The sequence below is a fragment of the Wyeomyia smithii genome, chromosome 2 (genome assembly GCF_029784165.1).
Source record: "Wyeomyia smithii strain HCP4-BCI-WySm-NY-G18 chromosome 2, ASM2978416v1, whole genome shotgun sequence".
Lineage (NCBI taxonomy): Eukaryota > Metazoa > Arthropoda > Insecta > Diptera > Culicidae > Wyeomyia > Wyeomyia smithii.
The window spans coordinates 25011421-25023034 of NC_073695.1; positions in this window are offsets into that span (position 1 = coordinate 25011421).

Here is an 11614-nt window from a genome sequence, read left to right on the forward strand (position 1 = left end):
ACTAGATTTTCAAATTCAGGGGCCTAACTTCGATATAGACGTTAGTCAACGTCAAAAATAACTGTATACATTCTTCGGCACAGTTGTAGATTAACTAATTTTGAGCAACAAAAAATAACTCTTTTGTAGCTATTAAATTGACCGAAATAGAGCAATTTTACGTGACTGGCTTAGAGTGGGTTCCGAAAAAACAGTTTTTTAACTCTATTTGCTCAGTTCAAATTTAATAACAGAGTATTCCTCAAGACCTCAAGAGCTTATAAATATGTTTCTATTGACGTTTTATTGAAAAAATAAAAACTCTTCACCTATACAACATATCGACAATGTTTTTTGTTATTACTTTTGAACTGAAAAAATAAAGCAAAACTTCAGTTACGTCAAATTGCTCTTAATAGGGAAATTTAATAGCTACAAAAAAAAAAAATAATGAAGTTGCTTGAAATTACAGTTGAATCGCTTTATAGCGACATCGCGAGGGACCGTCGTTATAGAGAAATGTCGCAATAAAACGAATAATTTTTATGAATACAGCACTCGTTCGCTAATTGCACGCGATTTAGCTGCACTGCGTTTTAATTGCACGAAAGTGCAATCAAAAAGCAGTTTTGCGTCAAACTACACGTGGTTTTTAAAACTAACGTTTCTCTGTCAAGTTTTGCGAGGGGATATTGAATGCACGAAATATTTTATTACCTGAAAATAAATTCAATATTTTTTAATTTTGTTATTTAAGTAACATATATACATAATCACATTGCACGTTCGCCCCATTTGTTTTCAATTATAGTCGATCTTATTGATTTCAATTTGATCACTTGTGTCGCAGACGCACTGAAATGTCGCGTTAAGCTGTCCACATACTGAACAGCTTCGAAAACATGGAATTCTCTGAAATACAGTTATGATCGTTACACTTCAACTACGCTGCAATGTATGAAAAAATCTGACTGGTTTGGTTCGTGAACGGATACACGAAAACGAACCTTTAGTGCACCCCCTAAAAATTTTTGACAGTTTTGAGTTCATGCATTTAAAAAGCCCATCCGCTAGTTGCACTGCAACTTTCGTGCAATTAGCGCACGAGTGCTGTATAGAGTAGAAGGGATCATTGAGAATGTCGGTATAGAGAGATTTGCCGCTATATAAATTGTCGTAATAGAGGGATTCGACTGTAGTTTGTTTACAATTTTGCCGAAGAATGTATACAATTATTCCCGCAAATAAAAAAAAATTAGTTTATTTTGTTTCGTTGATTTTAGGGCCACCCTAATTTTCATTTGCACATAAATAAAGGATTTAGTATGAGAAACAACTTCTTAAAAGAAACTATTGCTTCAAAACCACAAAATTACATCGAAAAGCTCATGTCCGCCTAAATTGCGTTACTGTACCACTGTGAAATGAGTTTAGTTACCTTTTTCACCACAAGAGGGGGTGTTCCCTATGCGTCTTTTAGAAATTATATGGAAAATTCGGAAGTGAACTATATTGGTGTTATAAGATATTTGGTGAAAGCATCATTTGCGGGAAGCATGTCGCGAATGCGATTTTGACGAAAAAGACTTGAATCGTCCTGGAGCTTTGAAAAAATAGAAGGTGGTATTCGAGACACGGCCGTACGGTAGACGTTAGGACTACGTTGATTATTATTCATCAAACTCTTCAGTTATAGAATTGTCAGTGCAGTTACACTTCGAATGAAAAGTTTATGAGGTAACACAGTAAAAATATTTTTTTTGCAAAATTCAATTTTATTATTCAACATAGTTGCCTTCGAGGGCGATACAGCGATCGTGCAGCTTTTCGATATCATTTTTATAGTACCGTCAGCCGGGGTGTGATTGTGCCAGTGGAGTTGAGATTGAGCCATCCAACCCGTGACTTGTCAGCCAACTCTTCCGGGTCAGAAGACTAGTCTTTCTTGGTTATGTTTATTTATTTATTTATTAGCTCTACCAACAGACATTTTAAGACTAGTCCTAATGGTTATTAATATATAAAACATTACGAAACAGAGATATAAATTTTGTACGTAGAACTTGATGCGATAAGTGAAAGTCGAAAGCAGATGACACCCGGTTGAAGGCTCGTTGAATACCAATGATGGCACTGTTTGCGCTGTAGTTGGTACGACGAAAAGGCAGTTGCAGCGCATAAGACCTCCGCAGGGTTCTGGATGGCGCGTTTAGGTTGATCAGGCGAAGAATGGTCGGGCAGTCAATCCGTGAAGTCAAAACATCTGAAACTACCATGGCGCGAGCTGTTTCTCGGCGAAGCTGAAGAGTATCGAGCTGGAGAAGCGATCCTCGTATCGGGTGTTACGCATGGGTTGCCGCCAGGGAAGCATTCTAAGAGCATAGCGTACGAAACGGCGCTGGATGCTTTCAATGCGGTGGATTGCATTATTGTAGTGAGGAATCCAGACAGTAGAGCAGAACTCCAATGAGGACCGAACAAGCGAGCAATAGAGTGTTGTTATACATTGTATGTTTCTGAAATCCCGCGTCATGCGGCAAATCAGTCCCAGTTGTCTAGCGGCTTTAGCAACAATAAACGATATATGTTGCTTAAATGTCAGTTTGGTATCGAGGAAGACTCCAAGATCCTTGACGTGATCGACTCGCTGTATTGAAGACCCATCTAACTTGTAGTCGAAGTGTAGCGGACGGTGTTTTCTAGTAAACGTTATTATTGAGCATTTTGTAGGGTTGAGTACCATGCAGTTTAACTTGCACCAACGTGCAAATATGTTGAGTTGTTGTTGGAGATAAGTAGCGTCTTCCACGTTTTTGATTTCGTTGAACAGCTTCAAATCGTCAGCGAACGCAAGACGAGGACATTTTAACAAGTGATGTACATCATTAAAATACAACAGGAACACCAATGGGCCAAGATGACTACCTTGGGCAATTCCGGAAGTAGCGACAAATGGTTCGGAAATTTCGTCGCCGATTTTCACTCTGAGAGTTCGTCCCAGCAAATAGGATTCTAACCAGCCAAGCAAGTTGCCGCTGAACCCGTATCGATCAAGTTTGGCAACGGTGATTTGATGGTTTACTTTGTCGAAGGCAGCCGAGAGGTCCGTGTAGATAACGTCGGTTTGATGTCGGTGAACAAAGCTGTCGAACGCGTAGTTAGTCAAGCAAAGCAGGTTTGTAGCACAGGAGCGCTTGGGAAGGAATCCGTGTTGATCGTCCGAAATAGTGCTTTGAAAATGTGAGAAAATTGGTTGAAGGACGACTAGCTCAAATAGCTTCGAAATTGCACACAAAGCAGAGAGGCCTCGATAGTTATCTATCTTCGAGCGATCGCCTTTTTTATGGACCGGAAATAGGAAGGCCTGTTTCCAGGTTGTAGGAAATCTACCAGTAGCCAGCGACAAACGAAATAAGTGGGTAAGCGGTGTGAGCAATCCAGCAATGCATTTTTTTAGCAGTGTAGCTGGGATTCCATCCGGGCCCGGAGAGTACGTGTGTTTCAATTTTCTAGCAGCGGCAAGAATTGCATTATCGTCGATGTTGATCGAAGCCATGGAGTGCCCAGGGAAAGGGACGTTATTAGCAGCATCAGAAATTTTACCATCTGTTGGTGTTTCGTTGCTGAATACGCTTGAAAATTTAACAGCGAACATTCGGCAAATAGCGGCAACATTACTTGCTTTCTCACCAGCCTATTCCATCGTGGATGGTAAGCCTGACTCCTTTCGTTGTTCGTTGACAAAGTTCCAGAATTTCTTCGGATCTGCTCTCAGTTTGCCTTCTATATGACGTCTGTAGTTCGAGTAGCACCGTCGACGAAGTCTTTTGTACTCGTAGTTCAGCTGTCGGTAATGATCGCGAAGAAATAGAGCGCCAGTCGCTGAGAACCTCCTCAACGCGGATTTTTTCAACGTTTTTAAGCGACGCAATTCCGCTGATTGCCAGGGACAATATTTATGCGATCGGTTTCGTGTTTTTGGCACAAACGCATCTATTAGGCCGTTTAAAACGGAAGAAAAATCGTTAACAGCCGAATCGATATCCGTTGGATTTAGATTACCAATCCAATCAACTGTTAGCAGCGCGTTCAACAAACCATCGAAGTCGGCACGCCGAAAATTAAAATTTAACCGAGTAAGAGGCTCCCGATACTTGATTTTAAATCGATCGTCGAGCGACAAAACAAGTGTCGGGTGGTGAGCAACGTTTTTTACGAGAGGATCAGGTGCGAGAGTTAGCAGCGGTGCCGTATCATTAATGCTGACGAAGCAAAGATCTAGACAACGCCCATTCTCGTTTGCATTACAGTTGATTTGCTGCAGTCCCGCGGCGCTATAGCCATCCAAAAGATCCAGAGCGCAGACATGGAATGGTGACTGATTCGGGTCGGGATAAAGAAATCCGTCCCGAAAGGGGCGCCAATACAGACTAGGTAAATTAAAGTCCCCGATAACAATTATTTAGTCGCACGGTTTGGCTCTGGAGACTATCGTTAACAACGACTGGATATGCAAATCGATCAATTGCTTGTCGCGTGTTCGATCCGGCGGAAAATAAACGGCACAAATGAATAATTTCCGACCAGATAGTTGGACGGACACCCATACCTGCTCAAGAATATTCCACGAGTTTTCATGGATCACGTTAGCTTTTAAGCGACGATGAACAGCAATAAGCACACCTCCGCCGGTCCTTTTTGGGCTGTTATTGGGACCACGGTCGCAGCGGAAGCCTTCATACTCCGAGCCGAATAAATGCGATGATTGGGTGCGATCATCCAGCCAAGTTTCCGTTAGGGCAATCAGCTCGTAGCAGCCCTCTGAAAATGCTAGTAGATAGTCCTCGATGTTGGAATTCATACCGCATGCATTCTGGTAGTAAAGTTGGATCGAAGAGTTTGCTCTGCATGCATCAGGTGTTCTGGATTCGGTGAGCGACGGACTTGTCAATGCGTCAGGTATACTAAAACACGAATCTGAATTTGAGTATTCATCGTCAGGAGCATGAAACGGAAGATACTTAACTTGTGCGAGAGTCGGTTGACTCTCGCATGACAATTTCACAGCATTTGAGTGGGCCAATTTGCTATTGGCGAAATCTATCCGGGCGTACTTGGTCAAACTCGAACTCACGAACGAAAACTCCAGTGGGCCATGTTGATGCTCGTAGAGCAGTATCCCTTAACGCTTTTGGTACTTCCACCCGGAAAGAAACAAAGTTCAGCTTTGTAATATCAGCATCTTTTTTCACCAGCCTCACGACGTTTAGCGTTTCACTGATGCCGAGACATTTTATGCGACATAGTGACAACATCATCAACTGTATGGCTCGGATCCAGCCGGCTCAAATAAAGCCAAAATTGCTGCCGTTCATCAGCAACGGTTTTTATTTTGCACTGAACCAACCTTGTACCACAGACACCAGCCGCAGCGGGGCGAAATTTAACATTGTCTTCACGACTCCGTTTAGGTGTCGGTTGCTCTCCGGGTTGTCGCAGAGAATAGAAAATTTTTTGAGCCGGAGCTGCAGTGCTGATCGGAAAGTGCTTTTCAATGCGAGAAGATAGATCTGTGACGACCGTGTTTAATTTGTCGACAGCTTCACACAGCATCGATGAATCGGTGATGGGGGGGCTAGCGGTAGCTGGATGCTGCAACCATTCGTTAAAATTGTTAGCACAATCGTCGCAGAGCCAAAATATATTATTGCTGAAAGTTGACATCACGTCCAGAATAGATCGCTGCAATCCGGGAATACACGTGCGGTGGAACAATGAACAGCAGTTGCCACGGCAGGCAATCCTATCGATCCCATTTACAGGGGAGCTGCATGTTTTGCAAACCGATACAAAGGATCAGCAGCGCAAATTGTTGCAAAACAAAAAACAGCAAAACAGCGTCGAAAGATTGCAATATCTATATCACTCGATGACACGCGCGTAAAAAATGATTCGATGAAGCCACTTGTAGAAAAAACTAACTGGAATTCAAAACTTTTATACTCCAAAAATACGAAAAATAAAACAGCGGTTAAAAAAACGTTAATAAACAACGACGTGTTGCCAGAAACTGGTTATGTATTCAAGAACAATTATTCTGGAAGGATCGGTGTTGTGATCGCCGTGGAATGGTTGATAAACAATGGGTTTGTATGGCACCATCTCACCCCGGCTTACGGTACTCTTTCGGTTTTGCATCAAAATAGGCCTCAGTTTCGGTATCCCTTCATCATCGGTCCTAAATTTCTTGCCAGCAAGCATTCTCTTAAGTTCTGCGCACAAAAAATAGTCGCTGGGGGCCAGATACGGAGGATGCGGATGCCATTCGAAGCCCTATTCATGCAATTTTACCATCATCGACACGTTGTTGTTTTTGATCGATTGCGAACTCGCGCGGCACCCACTTTGCACACGGTTTTCGCATGCCCAAATATTCATGCACGATATGTTCAATACGCTATTTCGACATCTTCAGAGTCTCAGCAATCTCGCCCAACTTCACTTTACGATCATTTAAAATTATTTGTGTTTTTTCATGTTTTCTAGAGTAGAACCTCTGTTGGACGTCGACTGCGCTTAGTATCAAGTGTGCTCTCACTACCAGTTCGAAATTGCCGATTCCAATATTCCACAGTTGCAATAACTAGAGCAGAGTCCGGAAAACGTTTGTCAAGCCATGCTTTGGATTGAACTATATTTTTTCATCAAAAAGCAATGTTTTATCAATACACGAAATTCGACCGATTACAGTCAAATTTTGACACGTATCAATTGAAAGATGGTGCTTTGTGATAGTCAAGTGAATTTTTGCAAAAGGCGCCATCTAGACGTCAACCTTATAAACTTTTCAGCCGAACTGTTATATTGTGTGCGATCTCACCTAGACGCATTTTTGCGATAACTAGATGAAATTTGCTGTTGCAATATTTGGCCTTTTTCAAGGCTACTACATATATTTGGAAAAGCATAAAGGATGATTATTATTTAACTTGAACTGTGGTTTGAAGCTGCTGCAAATGCGCAGTAGTGTGATGTTCACCACGATTCGTTGATACTGTGCATAACCAGCGGTATATAAGAAACTTATCCGATTTTTAACAGAAAAGTTTGGCACGTGCTGCTAACGGCGCTGAGTCCATGTTAGGAAACTCACAACACTTCATTTACAATAGAAATTCATCACGCCACGTAACGATGCTGAGAGACTGGTTTATCAAATTCAAATTGTTATAAAACTCACAGATTAACGTTGATCGCAACTCGATGCTACTGTGAAGAAATACTTCAAGAAATTGATATTCAAAGCTTGTTCAGTGACAATAATATAAAAAGCATTTGAAAATAAAAGCATCATATCTGTTACCTCTACAGTATGTGATGCGGTTTACCTCAACCAGTCAGTAGTACCCATCGCAACGCTCTACCTGCTCGTCACAGCTACGACGGGGAAGCGAGCTTGTGATTGGTTGAGGGCTGCAAAACTATACTGAAATTAACGATTTTTTTTATCAAGACATTGTACAATGGTCCAGAAACCAAATTTAGGGGGAAATTTGGCTCTAGAGCTCTATAGCAACATTTTAGAGAAAAACTTTCTTCTACAAAGTTGTTACATATAATAAAGCGCTTATTGAAAAATTATCAAAATTTAGGGAGAAACATTTTCGATGCAATCAAGTATCTAACTTTTTTATCTTTATAGATAGAAGAAAAATTTGCTCTACAATGTTATAGCCGCATTTATTTTGAGTAACTTTGTAAAACAAAGTTTTTCTCTATCTTTGAAAACAACCGATTTATATTGAAAAAACACATTTTGCGCTCTAACTTTTTTATTTCAAATATCATCTCGAAACTGTCTTTGAACGATTTTTAGAACTTTTCAAGAGAAACAATTTGCAATGCTGACATCGTAAATATCTCAATTTTACTCAAAGTTATTGATATTTTTCATCAAAAAATATGCGTTTTTCATTTGCATGTCATTCTATTTGGGGCAAACATAAAAAATATGTCTTGGTTTCATTTTGAAGGGCACATTTGACTCTATGAATGGAGGGATCGAATTTTAGGTAATTATTCCTAGTTATGAGAACAAATACCAAAAACTAAATCTGGGTTTTTTTTTATGCATTATGTATAATATTATTGAAAGTTTTGTCTTGTTTTTAAATTGAATTTACTCAAATTAAAAAAATGACATATTTTTAAAAATTCCTTCATTTATAGAGTCAAGTATGCCGTTCAAAATGAGACCAAGAGTTATTTTTTATGTTTGTCCAAAAAGAATGACACAGGTACAAATGAAAAACGCTTTTTTTTTTGAAGAAAAATATTAATAACTTTGAGTAAATTTGAGATATTTACGATTTCAGCATTGCAAATTGTTTCTTTTAAAATTTCCCCCTAAATTTGGTTTCTGGACCATTGCACAATGGTCCGACGGCGGCGACGAGTAAAGACGTAATTACTGGGTGAAGACCCCACACACGAGAACCGATTCTATACGAAGGAAGGCTATTTCGTGCCATTAAAGTGAAACTTAGCACCAAAAAGTTAGTGCGCCGGTAAGGAAAAACAAGTCAGGTACGACCGAGGAACGCCGAAAAATTGCGCATTAGATATTAACCCAAGCTTCTCTCCACAAAAACCCACCAGGACCCGTTACCATAGTCTGGCTGAATCCACACGGAAGAGCAACCGATCGGATCCCCAGTTTGACGCAGCTTTTGAGGTCGTAGTCATCCTGGACAGGGACTACGACAGACTGTTGTCCCCGCCACCAACGGCATCGCGACGAGCATTGCGACGAACATCGCGGCGAGCATCGTGCAGAGCAGCAGCGGTACCGCTAGAGCCACCAGCGCAGGCCACGTGCCTCCCCCACATTCGGACAAGCAGAGTGAGTGGTTGTTTTAAATAAAAACTAGTAAAAATATAAATTAGTTGAATTCTTGGTTCCGAAGTAGACCCGGAGCCGACCCTGAGGACCTTCGAGTCTCTCACGGCCGACAGGGAGTAAAGAAAAGAGGTCTTGGGAACCCAACCCCAAACAGTCCCCAGAGGAACGACCAGGGACTAGGGGCTTTGGCAAAAGCCCTTCAGGCTGAGCAGTAACAGGGCAAACATAAAAAATATCTTTTGGTCTCATTTTGAAGGGCATACTTGACTCTATAAAAGGGGATCTAAAAAAAAATATTATTTGAGTAAATTCAATTTAAAAACAAGACGAAAATTTCAATAATTTTTTACATTATGCATATAAATGCACCGCGATTTATTTTTTTGTATTTTTTCTTATAACTAGACGTCATTACCTTTTATTTAATCCACTCATATCGAAAATCGATCAACTGGATCAAAAGTTATGAATTTTTTTAAATAAAATACTTCGAATATAGCCGTTTTTATGGTCACCCTATAGCTCCGAAATAGTCCCCTTAACAACTCAACGAAACAAAACGGGTTTGATTATTTTCATCATAGATGCATCCCTGCGATTTTGAGCACAATTGAAGCAATCTTTCAATCTTTTTGGATCAAATTAAAGGTAATAATTCCTAGTTATAAGAAAAAACACCAAAAAAATAAATCTGGGTGTTTTTGTATGCATTATGCATAATATTATTGAAAATTTTGTTTTGTTTTTAAATTGAATTTACTCAAATTAAAAAAATTACTTATTTTTAAAAATTCCTTCATTTATAGAGTCAAGTATGCCCTTCAAAATGAGACCGAGAGTTATTTTTTATGTTTGCCCAAAAAAAATGGCATACAAATGAAAAACGCATATTTTTTGATGAAAAATCTTAATAGCTTTGAGTAAACGATGTCAGCATTGCAAATGGTTTCTTTTAAAAAGCTCTAAAAGTCGTTCGTTTTGAGATGAAACTTGAAATAAAAAAGTTAGAGCGCAAAATGTGTTTTTTCAATATAAATCGGTTGTTTTCAAAGATAGAGAAAAACTTTTTTTACAAAGTTACTTAAAATAAATGCTGCTATAACATTGTAGAGCAAATTTTTTTTCTAACTACAAAGATAAAAAAGTTAGATACTGGATTGCATCGAAAATGTTGGTCACCCTAATTTTTGATAATTTTTCAATAAGAGCTTTACCATATGTAACAACTTTGTAAAAGAAAGTTTTTCTTTAAAATGCTGCTATAGAGCTCTAGACCCAAATTTCCCCCTAAATTTGGTTTCTGAACCATTATGCATTAGCGTTTGAAATCCGTTCAAGGGTAAAAACATAATATGCATTTTAGAAGGGCCTATTTTCGTTATAGTTTCCACGTCATGCCACCCTACTAAAGTAAGACGTGGCTTAAGTCAAAAAACTCTTGGACTATTACTTGGAGGTAAAATAATTCATTTGAGTCAAGTGTTAAGGGGAAACGGCCACATTACAAGAAAAGACTCGTAAAAGTGGTTCTTTTGCACGACAACGCCAGACCACATAATGCTAACGTCGTCTAAACGTATCTGGAAGTGCCGGAATGGTACCTCCTCTTCTGTATACTCCTGACACCATGGCTCTATCCGATAACCACCTTTTCTGATTATTGACGCATGGCCCAACCATTATTTTCGTTTTTTCGAAGAGACCTAAAATTGAGATAGGGCGGAAGATGTCAGCAGTTCTAAATTCAGCGCAATGAAACCTAACTTTTTGTATTATTTCATAGGAAATGGAACTTCTGTCACAGTGAGAAATTTTGAAGAAACGAGAACATTTAACTGTGCATTATGTGCAGTTATTCTGAATGTCTTTCGTCAGAGACTTCACTCCTCGTTTAAATATTTTTCATTTATCGAAGGAGCATTTATTTTTCTGACATTAGTGTTCATCAAAGTCATATTTTTAGCAGCAACTAGATTATTAAGTCTACCAACACGATTTCAGAGGCTAGCTATGTTAAACGTAGAACTTACAGCTTCCCGCTCCAGTTGTCGCTGCAGTCGCTCCCGGGGAGTTCGGTCCCGTTTGCTGCGGATCAGCAGAACAATTTCACGCACATCACACCGTAGCAGTTTTTCGATAAACAATTTACCCAAAAACCCGGTTCCGCCCGTCAGAAAGACGGTTTTACCCCGAAAAAAATCCCCCATCGGAGTTTTCGGGCTCTCGAGCCGTTCCGTTTTGAAATCATCGTTGGTGAAAATTTGCTCCAACATACTTTACTATACACACTGACTCTGTTCCGGACTTTCCGAGCACTTTCAATCACGTAACCGGTAATGTGTGAACTTCTCGACCAGACTAAGTTGACTGACTGACTACGCCACGTAGAAATGGACGAAAGTTAATTGAGTTTAGATGTTTCAAGGTCACCGGACGTCGGGAGCACCACAGTGACGCACTGGAAAGCAACCATTAATTCACAATTTTGCTTATTTAATCCGAACCAAACGGGGAGACTTACTCATGCACGCATTCGTAATCAGGCTTGCGTCGTCCCTTAATTACCATTAAACTGCAAACCGGCCGGTTAGTACGAACTGAACAGCGGAATTTGTTATTTAAAACTTTCCGATAATGTATGCACAATAATTAGTTTGGCATTAATTAATCACACCGTCTTGCTGCTTCAACTGCTAGTAGAGGCGTGCATGCTTGTGCAGTTTCGGTGTCACT